General features: G+C 37.8%; 1 protein-coding gene across 4 annotated transcripts in view; it reads right to left on the bottom strand.

Annotated features, from left to right (window-relative positions):
• The window catches only part of PCCA (propionyl-CoA carboxylase subunit alpha), a 338,552-nt gene that overhangs the window by 18,508 nt on the left and 297,350 nt on the right, over nucleotides 1-22,694 (bottom strand). The window lies entirely within an intron of this gene.

Raw genomic sequence — 22,694 nt, 5'->3', positions numbered from 1 at the left:
CTTTTTTTCCTTTCTTAAATTCTTTGTGAGATACACAATTAACTAACACGAGGAAAAACAGCAAGAGTTCAAAGCCAGGCAAAGTACATTCCATTCCCCTCTACCTCAGCATCAAGACTAACAAAACCAAATCAGCAAAAACCTCCATGAAAGAATTCAAAATAGAATTCAAGCCTGTGGCTGTCCTCTTGGAGGTACAACCTAGGCAAAGAAGGTGAAATGAACAGACAGCAGTGAAAGCGCCTCATACAGCTGCAGTCACTGGAGCAGCCTGTTAGCATAATGCTGTGACAACTCCATCCGCACAGTCTCAAGGTAGCTGTCAATCAGGATGCATCATTTAATCCAACAGCACTCGGAGGACTTTCTCCGACAACCCACATGACAGCATATCTACAGCTCTATTTATATCAGCGCCCAGTCGTGTTTACAATGCTGTTGTAATTAGAAAAGATGCAACAGGCAGCAATATTATTGAGATTTCCATTTTGCAGTATTGCCCTGTAAAGTGTGATCCTGCTTCACAGAGTCATGCTAAATGACAAAAGGCTATTTTCTTCAATCTCCCAGCTCAGACAGCACTTCATTTGCAGCTATCTATAATTAGATTAATGGTGTAGTGCAGTACAAAGCAGGCCCACTTCACATCAGATAGCATATGAATTAGGACAAACACTTATTTCAATTCCAGGCAGAGAAAGCAATGACTGGGGTATTTAGCATACCCTTTATGGTGGAATGAGATGTTAATTGTGTACCATTACCTCTAAACTGCTTGCTTGTTGTATAAATCACTGTGCTAATTGATGCAGAGATAGAAATGTAGCCACAGGCAAGAAAGCAAAGGAATGAGTTGAAGATGGTGGATAAAGGATTATCGAGTAAAACCATATGGAGATGAGATTCCTTTGAAACCTTTCCTTTCTGCCTATGAGTAGGATTTCTTAAAAGTACAGAAAAACTCTTCTACCGGGAAAGAAATTTTAATTTTTCACATTCCTTTTAAAAACACAAATGTCTTTTAAAAGTTCCTGGCTGCCAGAAATCCAAATAAGAGCTATATGGAATTAATCTAAATATACACTTATAAAAACATGGAATGTGCAGTTTTCACATAGTCAGAACTCCCTATCTGGGTTTTTGGCTCATGGCTTAATAAGTAACATTTGTAAACTACCTGAAGCAGATGTTTCTAACCCATCCACAGGGCAAAAATAAATTCTTTCCTAAGACTTGAAGTTGTTCTTATAGAGCAAAACACAACAAAACAAAGAATAAAACTCTGCTGGTTTAGGTTTGTTATAGACTCTAATTATGTAGAAGCATTTATTCAGGCTGTGAATCCAACAGAACAGAAACATTTCCATCTGCCATTGAAACAACGATTTTAACACCATCACCAAAACACTCAAATCTGACTACTCCAGTTCTTGATTTCACGTTGACAGGAAGGAACTAGAAAGGTGATATTTTTCTTTTTTTCCCTAAAACTAGCAAAAAATAATAAACAAAAGCACATAATAATTTAAAAGTTTCCGTCTTTTTGCAAAATGCTACTCTTCCTTTTCAGCACTCAACAACTCTTATTGAAGTAATAAGAGCATCTCAGAAGCACAAATATAGAAACCAAATGCTATAAAGTCCCACTGTTAAAGATCCATAGAGAAACATGTTCTTTGGAAGTTCATAAATCAATTGAATGCACCTCGTGTATGCATTCACAAATTTTTTAATAGCAAAGCAACAGTAAGGTGCAAATTACTGCTGTGCACTTTTTCACAAATTCAGCTGCTTAGCAATTAGCACTGTTATAACAAAATTTTACACAGAGAACAAATACAGCAGGTCAGTTAATAGTTCAAATTCTCTACTTCAGAGTAACAGTTAATATAGCCATAGCCATCTACTCAAGTGCACATTTGAGAAATACTGTGTGTAGTTTAGCCTTGTGAAATACAAACACCATGTTAACTTGCAAGACAATAAAACAATGTCCCAAGAAACTAGAATGTCTGGTTCAAGTTATCGCCACTGAAACTTGAGGGAAAACATCTAGAGCCTCTTAGTTGAGGGTAACAGACCACCTTTCACCATACAGGTATATGTGACTACAGAAATGAGAACACTTGTATTGCTACTGCAAAATCAACAGTTTAGGTTTAGGTCACTATGCTAAATAATGTTTTTAAAAAACAAATATGAAGGAATATCAAGGGTTCTTGAGATGGAAACAAATGTCAGCAAAATAAATAGTGTAAACTACCCTGAAATAATGTCTCCCAAGCGTGCAGCTAGCTAGGTGACAAAATAGAAACGCATTGAAGCAAAGATGTGGACACAGTGTACGGGCCTGCTCCCAATCATTAATCGCTTGTTTAGACCATTTAAACTAGAGCGGTACAGCCCGCAGCAAAACGCCAACACACCCCTCACTTGTGTCAGCGATGCTGGTGTTAACAGAAGAAAATATATGGTTTCTGATATTGGGTCCTAGTTCCTCAGCATTTGCTCCCTTTAATTGAGAAAGGCAGTTAAACAGAAAGTAAATCATTCAGTTAGCTTAGCTGTTTAATGACATATAATTGATAATGTCAATATGTTGCAGTGACATAATACATCGCTTTCAACACTCGCCACTTACATTTATGAATCAATCTATACTCAAGCTTTTATTCTTTTTTTTTACTGCTAAGTTCATTTGTCAACTTCAGGCTTTTGCTGGGCCAGTCGATGTACCATAAAGAAGAACAATCTCATTTAGGGTAGTTTTTGAGGGAAGAATCATAGAAATAGAGGTGAAGTGAAAATTCCAACAAAACAAAACGACAAAAATACATGAAGCCCATTTCAGCAACTCATCTTTCAAAATGCTTGCTAATTTCCTTAGAGAGGAAATACTTTAAGGCTAATATCAAAACTTTTGAAGGAATGAGTGAATTAATAAGTTTTTATGTATCTCTGGCTTGTTCCCAGGAGACAATTTTCCCTGGAGAGGAAAATATGGGGATGTCTGTCAATAATACAAAAATCTAACCCGATTTTTATTTATTTTCTAACCTAATTAAAATTTTTTTTTAATTAGCAACGCAAGGGTCTTTCCAATTCTAATATCATAATGAGCTTTTCTTCTTTCACAATGGTGCTAAAAATTGAAAATTAAACATTAAACCCAATATTTAAGAGGATTTATTTCCTCAGTTGTGCTCCACTGAGGTTACCTTTCTTGTAATTTGAATCACTGTGTCTTAAGACGGACCCAAAAATGATGGAAAAGAAAAAGGCTGCGGTGCAGGAAGCCAGCCCCACTCCCAGTTTGTGGGGAAGAAGGACGCTGAGGGCAAGTCCTCAGTGGGGTTCTGAAGGAGCGAGTCTGTTAATGGGGCCACTTCCCTGGCGCTTGGCGCTGTGGGGATGCCATGTGCAGGTGTGCCAGGATAAGGGGCCCAGCCTCTGCTTTGCCCAGGTGCCCACAAGCTGTCTAACAAGCAGGTACATATGCCACGGAGGTAATTTGCTGGAATAAGTGGCACTTTCAAATTCACAAAAGCAAGTCCATTGACAATGCACTGTATAGAACTCACGGAACAGAACATGTGCGTTCTGTTTGATCAGGAGTCTCCGTGACACATTATGACTATAATGAGTCATTTCTTTCCTTTTTACACAATAAAAATAGTATAGATCTTTGAAAGCCTTGTATTCAATTATGTAACAATGCCAACATCTGTTAACAGTACAGGCTGTTTCTATTCTGTATCCTGAATTGTTTTACGTAATTACGAGTTTATAAGGTATTTGGTAAGCCAGTAAGAAGGTACCTTTTTAAAGCACTATATAATTTGGGGTACAATAAAGTGTTCTCTTGAAAATCTATAATTAGGGCAGCATCAGCTTACAGAAAAGCACATGAAATGTTATAAAAACACAATTATGTAAATAAGCACATAGGTAGGGAAGTGTACCATTTTGCTATGGTCCCCACCCCTCTTTTTTCCTCTTCTATTTGAACTGCTCTTTGCTCATCTCAAATTAAAGTTATGCTGTCCATAGGGCACAGAATAAGTGAACACTGGGGAAAAAAGATGGGGAGCTTGGCCTTTCCTAGTAAGTTCTTTAGTCCTGAGCTGGAATACCAGAGACCTGGGCAGTGTGCCAATGCCAGGGACTCTTCAACAACACTTTTGACTTTATATGTTTTTTTAATGATAAAATATTTTTGCTGTTATGAATCCACTGAAGAAATTCAGAATCTAATATGCCAAGATGCTGGCTTGTATTGCTCAGAAATTCAGAAACTAAACTATATAAGCAGAAAAGAAACAAAAGTAGAGATGACAATACTGTGTAAACTGTTGGCTAAGATGAAAGCAGAAACCAACTAAAGAGGATCATAGTAGTCCATCTCAAAACATGCCACTTTGGTGTAAGGATTGTTTTGAGCTGAAAGCAATTAGCACTCTGCCCTCCCCTGCCTGTCTAAAAGCAGGGCATAAATTTCCTTTGTAAAGATGTCTCCCTCTCCCAAACCAGGTGAACCGCTAGAGAACTACTCTAGAAACAACTCTTATCTGCATAATAAACCTCACTCAACAGCCCTTATTTATTATATTTCATAGCTACTTTACCACAACTTACCCCCACCCTAGAAGCCCAAACCCCTTTTCCTTTGTCTAACCTCTTCTCTACACTTTATTACCCTTGAAATGGTTAAAATGGTACACAGCCCCAAATTCTAACTGCCTCCTTAAGTCACATTTCTTTGTAAATTCCAATGTGTAAATATGAAATATCACCTGTTTTTTCCTCTGGTTAATTTGCCTTTTGTCAGTTTAGTTTGCAAGACTCTAGGCACTGAATCTATGAAGATAGAGAAGAAAGTTTTCCTTCCCTATACAACTCAGCAACCACTGGTCCCAAGTATTGGGAATGATACACTATCAGGAGACTGTGTAGCATTTTTAAGAGTTTGGAAATTAGACATTTTAGCAGTTTATCTTGAAGTACTAAATGAACTTCTGGCATGCTACATATAGTGCATTCTACAGAACATATAATACTGGAGGGTAATAGAGACCTATAAAGTCCTGTGGTCAATCTAGGGCAGAGGAATATATGACCATCACATTGGAAGCAGGAGAGGAGAGTGAAAAACACGCTTTGAAGCCAACGACCTGAGTTTGATATACTAACAGATGTAGATGTCACCTCTTGGCCAACTGACCCGACTTCTCAGAACAAATATCTTCATTTTTAAAATCAAGATAATACATATATTAAATGATTGGGGAATTAAGCTGATAAAGATTTGCAAAGTAACTAACAAGTGGCTGACAATAACTATTCACCAAACAGAATTTCCTGTCTCCTTCCCAAACATCTCTGATTGTCCAAGAAGAGACAGAGGTAGGTTTTTTTTTTCGTTTTTTTGTTTTTTTTTTTAATTGTATATTATAAAACATCTCAGATTAGCAGCTTTTGTTATAATTCTAGCTCTATGGTTGCACATTTGGGAGCCAATATTAAATTTTGCAACCACCACATCTTGCTCTAAAATCAAAGAAAGGAAGTTGTTTCTAATCAAGAGAGCTTCTAGTTCACGCAATGTAGGACTCTATGGTTATCTCTTTCCCTTAGACACCTAACGAGATGTACAGTGAGTCAGAGAAAACAATTTGGTTCATTCTTTCAAAAATCATTTATCAAGCATATCTGGGCAATATAAGAATACAAAATAAATAGGAAAAAATAGCTCCTGACCAAAAACACCATAATCTGGCGAGACATAACATTCATAAACAACAATATAAATATACATTAATCCAACAAAGGATATGACCAGTATGAGGTAGACTTTTTGATTTTAGACCCTCTCTTAAAGAAACCCTCCCAGGTTGAAAGGCAAGTAAGAACAACGATTAAAGAGTCAGATTCTTTTAGTTTCTAATTCCACCACTTAGGAACCTAGGAAAGTTATTTAAACTTCCTACATCTGGAATTTCTTACTTATAAATTGTGTGTCATAATAGTGCCAACTTCAAAAGGTTGTGAGAATTAGGTGAATTCTTATATGAGAAATGCTCAGAACACAGTAAATATCATCTTAGTATTTAATAGTTATTGTTACTGTATTTGTTTTTGTTATTAATATACATCTACAGATAGGGCAGAAATTAAGTGAAAGGAAAAAATTTTTTCCATACTCTACTCTGCTCAGAATACTTCTGGCCACCAAATGTGTGAGAATTTTCCTCACACCAAGCAATTTTCCAATTTTCTTTGGATATCAACTAGGTGTTCTATAATTCAATTCAGTTCTGACACTAACTACCTGGTTTAGACTCTAGATACTATGATTACAAGTGAATAGCAAGACACATTTAAACATTCTCTCATGGACAACCTCAGGAAGTACGTATCTGAATTTTCAACCTATAAAAAGTGGTATTAGGCACATATTAAATTGGTATAAGACCAAACACATATTTCTTATTGTTCCCAACCCCCATCAATAAAGCACAGATTCTGCCCATGACAACTATAGAATGTAGCCAAATAGGCCCAACTGGCCCTGTCAGCCCTTTTTTCCCATGGAATAAGGTCCGGTTGTAAATATAACTCCCAGGCCCTGGGTATGCTTCGCCTCAGCCTCTCCAACCCCTCCCATGCTGCACTGCCAAATCCCTACTCTGCATTTGCTCTCTCTTTCTTTCTCTAAACGATGTTCCCTCTTTTTCTAATTACCCCCAACAGCATGACTTGTTATCTGTATATGACAGATAACTCTGCCTAGTTGCAATGATCCTAACAAATTCCCAGAAGCCATTGTCCTTCACTCTCATAAGAGATTTGTATTTATCTCAAATACAAATATTCATGCCAATGAACATAAAGCTCTCTTTACCTTCTAAATTGTCACCAATCTGTGATTTTCAGTGTCTATGGGACCAGAAATGTCAAAAGCAATCATCAAAAGCTTTAGTCATAGAAGTTAGGATCGTTTCCCAATTGACTAATTTGTGATAGCTGTCTAATCAAATTTAAAAACGCCTAATTTCTTTATTATTACAATTAAATAATAATACACATCAACCCATAAAATAATACTAGGAAACATTTCAGTTGTATCAATAATCCAGAGACCAGCAGAACTGAATATCACCAATCTTTTGGTGACCTGCAATACTTTCCTTTGCATTGTACGTCCTTCATGGAAGAGGAGCCGCAGGAGAGGTAGGATATGAGAGTAACTACTAAGTGGCCTCACTCTGTGGCATCTACCCTTGTGAATCCACTGTGGATCAGGGTCTGGGCTATTTCACAGGCTCAGAAACTATACTTCCTCTATAAGCTTAGATTGGATCATTCTTAGCTAGGTGGATTTATTTGCCAAGCTCATAAGAAATTGATGTGTAAACCATCTTATGAATTTACAATCAGAAATATATTTCTAAAGGAAACTAGCCCATCTCCTAACTGTAGTGTGGGAATATGAATTAGAGTCAGTGGTTATTTGCTAAATATGGAATCAGCAGAAGAAGCATCAGCTGATCTTCAGCAGTGCTCTCCCCTAAGATAATATGAGCAATAGTTCTCAAACTAGAAGCATCAAAACTCAGCTGGAATCTGGTTAAAACACAGATTGCTGGGTCTCACCCTCCAGAGTTTCTGATTCAGGACTGGGTTGGTACTTGCATTTTGAACAAGTTCCCAGGAAATGCTGAAGCTGCTGGTCTGGGAGCACGCTTGGATAAGTATGGACCCAGGCACCCTTTTTCACTATTGAAACAGCCTTTCCAAAGGGACTGTCTTAGACTCTTTGGGTTGTATAACAGAATACCATATACCTGGTGAATTCTAGACAACAGAAATTTCTCACCGTTCTAGAGGCTGCGAAGTCCAAGATCAAGGCACTGGAAGATTCGGTGTCTGGTGAGGATCTACTTCCTAGTTCATGAATGGCTTTTTTTTTTTCCCCTATGTCTTACATGGTGAAGGGTCAAGGGATCTCTCTGGGGTCCCTCTTATAAGGTACTAATCCCATTCATGACCTAATCACCTCCCAAAGGCCCACCTCCAAATACCATCACATTGAGAGTTAGGTTTTAACCATGAATTTGGGGGGAGGACGTAAACATTCAGTCTATATAGCAAGGACTTTAACTCATGTCCATTAAGAAGGTTTTCTCTCCCTATACTCATGCTGTTAAATAATGCTTCTTTGACTCCTGTTCTAGGTAAAAAGATCTTCCGAGCAACACATTCTTTCTTCATATACAATAATAACTGATCAACTTAAGAAGTTATGAGTATAGAGCTGGTACTCTATAAATAAACTAAGATTCAGATTCTGACTTTGTATGGCCTATGGTATGTTACCTTGCTTTCTAGCCCCAATTACTTATCTGTGAAATGAGAGAATATAGCTTATCTTATAGAACTATCGTGTGTGTGGTGGGGGGAGCGGGGGGGGGTGGTAAAAAAACTTGCAGACCTATGTTAAGATTTGAATTACATTAACAGATGTGAACTGTCTGGCACAATAATTGCCAGCACGCAAAGCACCTAGTGAACAGTAGCTATTATCATGACTCTTGTGATGACTGAATTGTGTCTCCCCAAAATTCACATGTTGAAACCCTAACTCCCAATATAATAATACTGAGAGCTAAAACCTTTAAGAAGGTAATCAATGAGATCATAAGGGTGGGGCCTAATGCAATAGGACTGGTGCCCTTATAAGACGGGGAAGAGACACCAGGACTGAAATCACAGAGAAGAGAAGCCATATGAGGACACAAAAATATGACGGCCCTCTGTAAGCCTGAGGAGAGAGGCCTCAGAAGTAATTAAACCTGCTGACATCTTGATCTTGGACTTTCGGACTTCAGAAATGTAAGGAAATAAATTTCTGTGGTTTAAGCTACTCAGCCTGTGGTATAACCCTGCTTACAGAAGGACTATTTTTAATGTATTTTTTGCATATATTCAGTCTTGCTCATTTCAAGTTTCAAAGTTTTAGGAGTATTTTGGTGTCTTTAGTTACTCTTCCATTAATTTTTCTTAGACCTCAATGTTGCTGTCCCTGAGTTAGAAGAGTGAGTCTCTGGTTCCATAAGTAACCTTCTGAGGTTGGAAAATATCACTGGGCTCAAAGTATCTTCTGAAAGAGGGGTTCTCTTTAAATGTTTACGGATTTTGGATGAGCTAAAACCAGCTATAACTATCCAATATCTGGGCTGTTGGAGGATTATTCATTTGATCTCCTGGTTTATTAAAAATGATGGGGAAGCTAAAAAGTCCCAGAAAAGTTGGCTAGGTAACTTCGAATGGAATGCATATGTTATTATACAAATTTATTAAGTACAAATTCCCTGTAAAGAAACTTTAATATTTAACAACTTTTAAATATATCCCAAGAATTGTAGTCTCGACAAATGATAACAAATGTAAGTGCTAAATCACTATTGCCTTTGGTCTGGCATCTACAAGAGGAAATTAATTATACACTGAATGAGTTTGAGTTTTATTTGACTTGCAACTTTTCTACAATCATATTAGACTATGGAAGTTTTGGTTACTCCATTCATTTTAAAACAAATCACCTGAAACTGAAGAAGGTCCCAGAGAAAATGGATTGAACCAAAACTGTTCAGCAGCTCTCCTGGACAGTGGGACTCCATTCTTGCCAAATTTCTTACTTCAATAAAGTTTAGAGATAGAGTGATCTGAGGGTGGGTTACAAACACTGTCTATTTTCTCTTTTAAAAAAATAGATCTATTATTTCTTCCCCCCAAATGACAGAAAGATGATTTAATTGAATATTCCTTCAAAACTCTTCAGATGGAGACAAAATCCAAGTGCCTCTAGAAAAGTCTCAAGCAACCTATGAAAAAGAAACACACAAAATATTTTTTTCCTTGCTTCTTCTGTGTTTTGAAAATTATCATCTGTAAAAGAACTTTTTTGTTATGCCAAACATAGTTAAGATTTGTTTACATCAGAAAGTATGACAAAGTTCACATGGGTTTTGGTCTTATTTTTGTCACTTAAGATGATGGGACAAACTTGCTTCTTTGTGGCAAAGTGCTGTGCAGTGGAAGTGTGTATGCAACAAACATCGTGGAAACACGGGCCACCAACACTTTCTATCACAAGAAGGATGATATTAAAGGGTGGAACTTTACTAAAATATTACTTGTCCTAACAACAACAAAAAATACTGTCTTGAGGCATCCTACAGGCTTGCCTATTTACCCTGCCAAACAGCACATGTTTCCAGCCTAGCAAGAAGAGACACAAGCAAGTAGCTATAAAAAGTTCCACTGCTGAAGAATGAGATTCCATGAGCTAGTATTAAGAGTCATCGAACATGGCAATTTCTCTTAGGGAAATATTTACACCGTCTTGAGAACCTTGAAGAATTCTTTTGAAAATTTATTTTTGCCTAGACATCACTGAAATTTAGACAGAGGTTCACAATCCTTGCTGACAATATCACTAGTGTTTACCTTGTAGAAATGACCTCACTGAGAGAACAAAGGAAATGACTTGGCATGAATTTAATTTGAAGACTCTTGGAGCCTGGAAAAGTCTTGGCCATTCCAGTCGTATCTGCTACCTCATGCCTGGGTAAGTCAGCACATGTTGCCACTACAATAAAAATTTTTAATTGGCTAAATGTCAAAGAGGATACAGGCTAAACTGCTTTACCATTCCAGAATTTTAACTTCTATTCAAGCCAAAGAATAGAGTAGGTTTCTCAGATATGCACTTCAAAGCCAAATTCAGGTTAATTTTTCATTTCCTTTGCACATTTTTTCCATATTTTTATTTTCATTAATTTTTATACTCCATAATAAGAGAAAAAAGTGACGACTTTTTTTTGCAAAGATGATTTTTATCTTCTATGAGAAGGAAATTAATTTCCAGTGCAATAAAATAAACTGTACATCCTGATGATATAACTTCTGTGACTATCAATTACTGTGATTTTTCCCACGAATGCCTCACTTTTCTGCTATTTTGCGCTCTGTGTTAATTAGGGAAGAAAGGACTATGGAATCCCACACACCCTGAGAGACAGAGCGCACTCTGCGCCCAGCTTCTGTGAGATCTGCGTACTGATTTCCATGTTAGGGTTCTGTGATCTAAGAACTCAATCCTAGAGTTCACGCTGCCAACTACTGTAGTTTCCTGAACACAGTAAGTAGTTTCATGGTGAGTATCCTCCCCATTTTCCTTTCCTTGGCTGACTCATAATCATTTCTTAAATCAAGGCTGAGGTGTCATCAAGTCAGGGGCCTTCCGCTAACTCCCACGTTGGGCGATATCCACTTACTGGCTCTCACGGCACCCTGGCTGTTTTAACATCTACCATCTTATGTTGAAATACCACCTTAAGTGTCGATTTCCTTTACCAAATAGCAAACAAACAAACAAACAAAAAAGGCGGTAACTTTACAGTGGATAAACCTGACACACACCACCTTAACTAAGTGATCAATGTCACCGGTAATGGGACAAAGAGAAACAAAGGACATTAACAAAATGTAAAGGTTATAAACTACAAAGAAAGACTAAAGAAGTGTTCTAGACTAAAAGAGACCGCAAGACATGAAAACTAAATGAAATGTGTGATTCTGAATTAGATCTGGATCACAAAACCATTTTTTTCTTTTGCTATAAAAGATATTAGTAGAAAAACCAGAAAAATTTGAAAGGCTTGTAGATTAAATAATAGTACTCTATCAATGATAATTTCCTGCACTGTGGTTTATAGAAGGGAATGCTGTTGTCTTGTCTTTAGAAATTCTTATTTAAGTATTGTTAGCAACTTTCTGCAATGGGTCCGATAAAAACAAACAGAGAGACAAAGAGAGGGAATGGGGGTGGGGAGAGAGAACAAACAATAAAGAAACCACAAAAAAAAATTAACATTTGGGGGAATTGGTGAAGTTATATGGACATTTTTGTACTATTTTTGCAACGTTTCTTTAAGTCTTATATCAAGAAGCTTTAAAAATGTCAATCACAAAAAATACCTAAAAAAACTTTTCCTTTTAGATGAGAATAAAGTATGGGATTAGAAACATGCATACTGTGTTCATGGTAGATGAGAAATTCTGCAGTAATTACTTTTAAAGTGAAATCAGTGGTTACACAGAATGCTAATTGGAAGCTGGCACAATTCCAGGTTCCTGACACTATCTCCCAAATTAACCCAACAAACTGGACAGCAGAGCAGTAAACGATATTTTCTTCATTGTATAGTCATAAATGAGAAGCAAGAACACTGCATGTAATGCTGAACTATCAATCTGCTTTACAAATAAATATATTTCTCACAGGTTTTACAAACCAAAAGACCTATCTCTGCTTTAAAGGCAATCATCCTACAAATACCCTACACAAAATATAAGAAACAGTACATTGTATTAGGCTTATATAATTTATAGTCTATTAATGCTGACTGCCAGCAATGGTATCATCTCTATGGGCCCAGTCATTACAGAGATGGCATTCTCTATGACAAGATTAAATTACCTGGACTAGCTATAGGGCTATGAAGCAAAGAAGAATAAGACTTTGTGTCTATTGATCATCAGGAAGTTGACCATGACATTTGGGAAACATGCACCAGTAGAGGTAAGTCATAGGGCAAAGCATAATGTGGAGACTGGTGAGGGATGTGAGAACTGTAAAGAATCACAAAGGAGCTCTCTATAAACACCTCCATGTGGAGAAGAGAATTGATTTATTAGCCCAGCCACAGAAGATATGTATAGGAAGGCAGATTTCAACCCAACACAGGAAACAATTTTTAACAGAGCTCTCCAGTAATAGAATTGATAGCCTTTTGAAGTAGTGAGCCTCTCACCACTGAATATATTCAATTATGTGCAAGATATACTCTTCAAGTACTATAAGGATGTAAGATTCTTATACCACCTAGGCTCGATCTAGAAACAATGAAGGCTGAGTTTTTCAATGGCAGCACCCCTGGCCTCTACCATTGCACCCCCCTCCCAGTTGTGGACAGCCAAAAATATCTCCAGACATTGCCAAATGTCCCCTGGAAGGTAAAACTGCCCTTAGCCGAGGCATTCCTAACAGCAAATTTCTCTAAGTTTGTGTATTGAGAAAGTGAAATACGATAGACTTTCAGAAGGAGGGCCTAAGGTAATCAGAGAAAGACTTATGGAGAAGGTAAGATTTGAGGTAAGTCTTATAGTAAATTCTGAAGAAGGGTGGAGAAAGCAGTAAGCTTTCTTGGATAGGAATGGTATGAATCAAGGTGTGGAGGAGGTAGGAAAGCCAGTTGGCTAAGTAGAAGGGTTCGATGGTAGATAAGGCTACAAGTATTTGTAATGTTGTAATGTGTTGAAGGGATTTCCGATCTAAAGTCAAGGCAGCTTAGGTTGGCACCTCGACCTATCCACGTTATAGGAAAGTAAATGTTGAATGCAGTCCTGAAAGAGACAATGTTCTGGAGGAACAGTAGGTGCTGGAGAGTTAGGCAACAAACATATCACCTTTGCCTCCATTTTCAAAAATATTAATGTCTGCTTTTTTATCTGCCATTGCTCTCTGTATCTGAATGACATACCTATGACTCTCACTTTAAAGTCTACTTTAAAGAGAAGCTGAAAGCAAGCAAGTAGTGGGTAGGAGGGAAGAGGAGAATAGCACTTACAAAGCACTGAACTGAAATGCATCGTTTCCTGAAAAATTATTAAAATTCTGCAATAGTCAAGCCATACTCACAGGCCAAGAAGATTGGAATTTGCAAGTGTGTGGATGACCAATACGTCAGTCTTCACTTGGGTATATAGAACTTGGGTTCTATATACCCAAACCTGGATCACAAGAGGGTTTTCGCAAGCCATGCTGGGAGTGTGAGAGACCTGGGTTTGTAGAACTAACGTGGTGGGCAGTTTGATCAAGGCCAGTGTTAGCCTTGAGAACCAAGCTACCTTCGAGTAAGTTGATTCTCTCCTCTTGATGTGGGGCTCAGATGTACTCAAAAAAGCTCTGGAAGGTCGCACGTTCAGAGGGTCTGCTGGGATCCTGAAGGCTCTAAAAGAGACACTTCTAGTATACTTCCTCTGGGCAGGCACTGGCTGGCAGTGCAGCAGGGAGGGAAAGTCACACCCAGTGTCCACCCAAGAGGCCTCTGGAGGTCTGAGAATGCCAAGAGATTCCCCACCGGTGGTCAGAAGCTGAGGTAAGCTGGCCCTAGGGCCCCTTCATTTGTGTACTCAACTGTGCGAGACAGCAAGCCCCCTTCTGCTGGTTCTACTGTTTTGCTACTTAGAAACATGAGAGCCTATTTGAGCACATACCAAGGAACAGGAAACTACCAGCTTTTTGTAAAAAAAAGATACCGAACCACCTCCTCTTCAAGCAAATGTTCCTTTTCTAAGTAATTCTTCCCCTGCATTCCAATAAAAAAAAAAAAAAAAAATCTGAAATGGGACCTCCAATTGACCTCTGCGAGGTTCTTTATGGGGTACAACTCCACATTGCTCTTTAGAGTCATCTACCGTTTCTACTTTATCTTTCAGGGATGATGAGAGACCACCGGATTCACCTTTAAAGTTTAGGCTCACATTCACTACAATATTTTTATTTTTAAAAATTGAGGAAAAGAGACCAAAATATTTACATGTAGAGGAGATGTAAAATAAAAGCGTTATAAATGCAAATGAGTTTGTATAAATGGAGAGCTTTCAACCTAGGCCTCCCGCTAGGCCAGCCACTAAACAGCAGCACCTTCTGCCAAGCATCTCGGTTAAATGGAGGAGCTTTCTCGAGGGCTAAGAAAAAGTTATTAAGAGTGTGAGCTTTGGCCATTATTTCACAATTGAGTTACCCTCTATCCCAAGGGCAACATTTTGCAGCTGTCTGCAGTGAGTCAGTACTTTCTTTTCATTCTTTCCTTTTTTAATTCTTTTTTTTTTTCTTCTATTTGGGTAAATTGCCCTTTACATTTTTGCCTGTGACTAGAGGCATTAAGAACAAAGTTTGGGTCTGCTTCTTGCTGTTGTAAATAGCTGTTTCCTTTTTAGAAGGCAGAAATGGAAATAGTAGTCATGAGATGTTAATTCATTTGAATGAAAGTTGCAAAACGATTGACAGATAAGGCACACACACAAAATCAGCAGCAATGCCACTTCCGGGTGATTAAAAACATCGCTTTTCAGAGGGTATTTATTGAGTGGTTATGTTTATAACTTACTCTCATAGCATCCATTTCTTTCCCCTAGAATTAGCAATATTTGCTTGTCAAGAATACTTGGTACAATTTGTGCCAAGCATACAAATTAGACCCATCACAAGAGTGTATCTCACAAAGCCTGATTGTATAGACCAGTGGTTCTCAAAGCAAGGTCCCTTGACCAGCAGTATCAGCAGGAACTTGTTAGAAATGCAGATTTTCAGGCCCCACCCCAGATTTAAAGAATAGGGAGTTCTAAGGGTGGGGCCCCGCTGTCAGTGCTCTAACAAGCTCTTCAGGAGATTCTGCTGCAGGCTCAGGTTCGTAGTGTTGAGAGGGCCCTGGGCCTGACAGCCCGGGCTTACTATTTGAATCTATTAAGTGTGTTCTCCTCTCACTTCCTTTACCAGTAAAACAGAAAATTATAGTAACCTATCATATAGATTGCTGTGGGGAGGAAAATGGTTAAAAAACATAAAATGTTTATAGTGGATGCCTTGGGGCTGGCAGTAGGAGCAGGGATTGGCTGCAAACAGACAGAAAGGAACTTTTGGGATGATGAAATTGTTCTCAAATTGTAGTTAATGGTTGCACAACTCTATAAATTTACTAAAAATCATTGAATTATAATTCACAAGGGGTGAATGTTATTGCCTGTAAAGTATATTTCAAAAAGTATATCTCAAGTGTAAAAATGTTTAGGAGACTACCTAGTACATAGTAACCAGATGTTAGCTCTTATTATCATTTAAGCCATTCAAACATTTATCAAATTGTAAATGGTCTAAAAGGAACTAATCTCTCTTCAAAGATCGAAGGTCTTATTCTTCCTTGATGTCTTGAGTGGAATCTGTGCTGTTGTTACTGATTCAAAAAGTAAACTAGGCTTATGGCAATCATTCTTATTATGAAGATTTTATAGATGGAAAAAATATCTCATAGAGTATAGTAATACATCAATGGAAACACAGTGATTTGTAACCAATCCAGTTATATTACTCCGCAGATTTCACTTTGCTTTTTAAAAATGTTGGATGTGTATGTATGCTGTAATTCATAATAGTAGGCTTCATTACTGCCATCTCTATTTTAATAAGTAGTGACTCATCATAAACTGTATTGACTGTGACACAGGCAAGAGAAGTGATGCAAGATAAAATATAGAAAAAGATAGAGGTAACCTTGGATAGAACCTTAGAAAACAACCACATTTTAGTGCCAGGACTGTAAATAAGTAGGTATTTAATAAAATTTTTTGAATTCATTGACAAATGACAATGTTGAATTTTCCCTGAGCCCTATGCTTCCAGAAAATAGAAATGATTACAGAATTCTCCACTCTTTTATGCCTGGCGAATGGCTAAAGGCAAAGAGCCACTCTCCCCATATGACTTAGACAAGACTCACTGTCCACTCTTCCTCATGAATGCCACAAGACTCACAATGACTCACTCACTTGAGTACCTGCTTCTATTCTACCCAAGTCCTTCCCTTTTTTTTTGAGACAGTCCTCATTAATAACCATTCTCCCTCTTGCAACAGCCTGGATAAAATTATCTTCTCAATTGTTCAGTGCATTTTGTTTTGACACAACAAATATAATAAATGAGTTTGGCTGGCCTTGATTAATGATGGTATTTGAAACACTTGATATTTTACAATATTTCAGAATATATACATATATGCGCACACATACCTATATTAGCTTTAAATTGCACATGTTAGTGCTAGAGCACAAAAAGGAGAGCGAAAAATGAATTTGTGTATACAACTACGTACAACTAATCATCTAGGAAAGGGTGGATATACTTTTCCTATCAAGGGCCAGAAAAATAGTAAATATTTTGGCTTTGCGTATCATACTGTGTCTGTCACAACTACTCAAATCTGCCTCAGTAGTGTAAAAGCAGCCACAGAGAAAACATTAATGAATGGGTGTGACTGTGTTCCAATAAAACTTTATTTACAAAAGCAAGTGATGAGCCGTAGTTTACCCCTGATCCAAACCAGTGTCTCCCGAAGGTATTCCAAGGAACACTACTTTTAGGGCTTGTTAATAGGTCATGTGAACAAAAATAAAAGATGGGGGATAAGGAGGTGGCCCACGGTAAAAGAGATTTGGGAAAGTTGGGAAACAGGTTTCTTTACTACAGCACTTCTTAAGAACTTTAAAATGCTAATATGCACTGAGAACCTTCAAGGGATAACCCTTGCAATATTTCCTAAACCTCAAGACAGAGAGTTATTGTTTTTTAAGAGTATTTTTAAAAATCTATAGATTAGTACACACACACACATTTAAATACTAACTATATTTTAAATGTACTGTTGCATTTGAAGCATTTGGGTGGGGTCAACTTTCTAAAACATATAATTCCTACTTATAGAACTATAATATAAAAGGTATAACGTAGCTTATTCAAGTTGAGACAAGTCCCTGTAAGTCACCTGAAACACTACTTCCTATAAGATTATAGTTTGGGGGAGTTTTTATTAAAGACTGATAAGTTCTGAAATTTAAAAAAAACTTTAATTTAACCTAACATTTCCTAAATTTGTATGAAGTAGAATGATCACAGACAGACACACACACGCACGCAAACACACACACACCCCAATTAGAATTCTATGTAAATTAAGAGTCAATAAACTTGAAGTCATGCTCTTAATTACACCCCATTCAGTGATTCTCAAGTATTTTCCAGTTATTCTAGGTTAAAAAATAAAGCCATGGTGAGATACTTCCAAACACCAGAAATGTGGAGTGTTACTCTACTAAAGAAATGCAGTTTTTCCTTTTCAGTTCTTAGTAATGACACTGTTTTATTATTAAGTTCACAACTTTATGCTTTTAATTTGGTCTATTATACAAGTAAAAGTAATTATTTGTAGTATGTAGCCTCTATGTCTTACTTTCATTGTTCTCCTCCTCAATAATCAATTCATTTCAGCCACTTTTAATTAGTATGACTTCTGCACCTTGATATGCTGAATATATAAGTAATATATGTTCACTCTAAAAAATCAGATGTTAACAGAAGAGCACGAAGAAGATTCTATTCAAATTAAATGACTATTAATATCCCTGGATCGAATCTTCCAAGTTCGTGTTTTTAAAACAAATTACTATCCTAATACATATCATTTTAATCTTTTTCATGTCACAATATAGTTCATATTGTATCATTCCATGTTAATAAACATTGACCTAATCATAATTTAATGGCTGTATATTAATATTCTACCATATGGAATACCATAATTTCTTTAATCAAACCCCTGTTGATGGACAGTCTGGCAGTTTCTAATTATCTTGCTAATATAAACAACACTGTGATGAATATCACAGACATATATCTTTCGGATCTCATCCAATTAATTCCCATGGTAGTCTTCGGTCTTAGTCCTTTTCCCATTTAAGTCATCCAATGGGAAATATATACAGCGTCATGTAAGCTCCACCTCCTACCATTGGTGTTGGCTATTAGGACTCAAGGGTAGCAAACCTCAGATTATCCAGTGACCCATTAAACATCTAGACGAGAAACGAGATGAGCCAGTCAGATTTTCTCTCTCAGGAATGAGAGGGAAGCATGACTTAGAGAATGGCTGATAAGGCCATGATAGACATCAAACTGCCATATGGCGTCCTCAGTTAAATGGCAGAAATTGTAGCCGGCAGAGGAAGAAGGGAAGACCAGTGGTGAATGGAGGCAGACTCCTGCAGAGGTGCCCATCAGTGGTGTTTCGTGGGAGTGAGGAAGATCCAGGAGCTGCTCTTGATGGGTTTCTGGATCAAGCTCTGCCATCGGAGCAACTTGAGGTTGAGCCCCATTTCTGATACTGGCTATGGGACCCTGGCAAGATTACTTAACGTCTGTATATCTCCAGTCCATCTCGAAAATGAGAACAATGACAGTATTTACTTCATGAGAAGATTAAATGAGAAGAAAAATCTAAAATGCCTCATACAAATTAAGTGCCCAATATATATTAGCTCTCATAATTACAGTTTTATTCTGATCTGACACTTTTGGTCCAGAAAAACACCAGTTAATGCGTTCCCTAGGGCTTGGATGATTGACCTTTTCCAAAAGCGTCTGTACACATATCCTGATAATAAGGTTAGGAAACTTCAGTGAATCTCCAAAAAGCAGAAGTAGCTAAATAAAAACAATTCCTTGAGATAAATTCCTAGAGTTGGGATTGCCTGGTTGAAGAAGAGTATAATTCTCTAGAAGAAACACCAATTACGACTTACTTATACTGGATGTTGGTATGGACTACTTCCTCTGAGGAACAGACCCATGTAATACCTAAACTCCAGAAATGCTTGATATACATGAATCGATGATTTGTAAATGGTTGTTATAACATGATTGAGTAGCTGTGTTCAAGTTCAATTTGGGTCTCAGAAGCCACAACTAGAAACTGTCAGAGCACCTCACTTCCTACTAGAGCTGCCACAGTAAGTTGGCTCTGGGTAGATGCTCAAGGATACAAAGGATGGAAGAGAAAGAGATAGCCAGCGCTTCAAAGAATAATGTGGCTAATGCAGAAACACAGGCCCAATCCATAAGCCTTTTCTACTATCATGAAAGCAATGGGGTGGGACAGTTTCTTCCTTCTATACACCCACTCACTCCCTTTCCTCCCCTTCATCCCTGCTAGACTGCTAGATCTTCGAGCAATGCTTTCTCTTTGGTTTTGAAGAGGGGGTGTTGTGGGAGTAGTGTGGAGTGAGGGCAGGGAGGGAGAGGAGGGAGGGAGGAGAGAGAGAGATTGAGAAGATTGAGAGAGAGAGAGAATAGCCGTGGGAGGAGGAGTCGGCCAGTGTGAAATTGTTTCAAGTCTATATTTCTTAGAACGGCCTTAGGTCCTATCACTGCATCAAAAAGTGAGCAAAAAAATAAACAAAACCAAATCATACCTAACAGGAGTTTATAGTCATGGTTTTACAGAGGTATTCCCCAAAATCACTGGGGGAGCAGCTTCAAAATGGATATGACCAGGCTCCACCCAGAACCAGTATACAATAAAATTTATAGTGAAAAAAACAATGCTGCTTTCTGACTTTCACTAGTTTCTTCTGAGTTCCAACTATTTATTTTATATCTGGTAATGTCTAGAAGAAATTAATATTACTGGCTCTCAAATTCTACATATGCCAAATATATCTACAGGAAGAAAAAAATTCAAACATCTCCAATGATCTTTGTTTGTAACCTCAGGCTTTTATCTCAAGGATACTGAACACAATGTTTAGAAGTTTAGAACGGGAGTACAGGAGTGATCACAATACATCAAAAACTTTAGGTCATGTTGATGAGTTTTTCTATTCCTTCCTTAGTAGTTTTCTATTTTTGGAGGACATAATCCAATGCATACTGCTTATAGCATCTGAGTACTTTCCTTAGGATGGGTCAAAGTGTCAAAGGTTTCAGGAGGGCCTCAATCTGTTCCCGCAGACCCCTATTTGCCAATGACTTAAAATAGGGCCACAGTTCTTACAGTTTCAGCATTAGGATCATAAACACAAATGACCATCTGAGACCACAGAAAACCGGATATGAGCTACTTATAGTAAAACTGAACCAGGAACAAGAATACCAGGAAAGCTGCCTATTTTCTTGTAGTGAGGTCCTTTGAAGTAAACTATTAAACATTATATTACAGAGCGCGAAACAAAAATCTTTGAAGGCAGGTTATCCTACTCAGCACAGTGGCCAACTGCTAACGAATTGCTTCCTTTTCCTTGTTTTGTTTTTTCATTTGTGAAACTGAAACCCAAATTGTTTTCCTCCATATATGAGACTAGCTAGCCCAAAGCGCTACTTCTGACAATCATGTCGATCAGTAGAAAGAGTATTAAAAACATACATGAACCCATCACTTCTCATGATCACGACATAAGAAAATGTGCTTATCAAGAAGCTGATAAAGTTCAACAACTTCTCTAAAATCAAACGCTAGGTTACAGGAAATGAAGAAATAAAAGGACTAAAAATGGCAAGAATTCAAACAATAGGATTTCGTGCCTTGTTTCAGCTAGCATTCTTCTTTTTCTCAATTAATAAAGTCCCTTAGATACATCAATAACAGTCACATCTTAAAGAAACATTCAAAAGAAGAGCAAAAAGTGATGTAGTTTATTTTCCCAAACTAATCATTTACTTAAGAGTCTTCGACCTGGACGAGTAATGAGAAGTGAAGTTCCCAAGGAGCCAACACCTGTAGTGATGTGTCAAGGGGTTATGGCAGACCCTGGCCCACTCACAAAAAGTGTCTCTAGCTCAGTGTGTGCTGAGAAGAGAAAGGACAGCAGCATTACTGGACATATGACTCGGTCTGTCTCAGTGTGGCTGGAAACGGCGGGAAGCTTTTTAAAATCTAGAAATACATCAAAGGGCTAATGCAGATTAAGCTCTGCTCTTTTTTTTTTCCTGAAAGCCTCACTTTTGTTCCTAATATAAAGACTTAGATGGTATTTCTTTAGATCATAAAGCAAGTTGTACTTTTAATGATGGATTAAAAATTATAAAAGTAAAAGATGGCTTGTTCTCACCACTCTTTTTTTTTTTTTTAAGTGATGAATGAAGGAAAAGACCAGTCTAGGCCAAATTCATCTTTTACTGATGTTGAGGGATATTGAGTAAGCCAAGTGTGATGTTAGTACAAAGTCAAATTTGAATAATTTAGCCACTTTTTTGTTAATTCCATCATAAGAAACATTAGATAACAAATACATAACAGTACCTAAGGTATGTAGCTTTAAAATAGTAGGAATCTTCACTCTAAAGAGTGTAAGGTAAAATAAATTAGTGCAAAAACTGGTATTTTGAAGTAGAAAAGCTTGTCATGTCAGCAGAATAACTACTACTAAATAGATGACCGCTTTCACAAGGGCAAAGGGAGACCACAGGGCTCCTTAAACAACAGCCTGCCTCCTGACCAGCGCTCCTCGCTGTGTGCTCGTCCTTACCGCTGTCCCACCAGCCTAAAGAGGTGGCTTTCTTCCAGTTCGCCATGAGGCATTCCACTTCGACCTGCTCTTTCTCCCATCCCCTGGGGCACTGTTCATCAACTATACTTTTTTTCCTTTCCATGAGCTCCTTCTCTTCAGCCTAAAAACAAGCCTGAGTCACCCCCAGTGTGAAAACAAATTCTCCCTTGACTCTGCATCCCTTCTGATTACTGCCTTCCCTTCCACTGCCCAAGTGCTCCTCTGGTTTCCACGACCACACTCCCATTCCCCACCGAGCCTGTTACAGGGCGGCTGTCATCCCCACCCCTCTACCTAGCTGACAAACTACCTGGGGCATCCACGTGCTAGATATTTCAGGGGAAAAGACTGAGTATTACAGAAATGTTCGTATTAGAATGAAGAAACTGAGAACGAGTCACGCTGTGGGAGTTAGAGACTCTAGATTTAAATTAGTTGCCTTTAGGAAACAGCTATGTCAACTAGAAAGCTCC

This window comes from Pteropus medius, unplaced genomic scaffold (assembly GCF_902729225.1).
Source record: "Pteropus medius unplaced genomic scaffold, Ma_sr-lr_union100, whole genome shotgun sequence".
Classification (NCBI taxonomy): domain Eukaryota; kingdom Metazoa; phylum Chordata; class Mammalia; order Chiroptera; family Pteropodidae; genus Pteropus; species Pteropus medius.
Note: the sequence above shows the minus strand (reverse complement) of the source record. Positions and strands in the feature narration are given on the sequence as shown.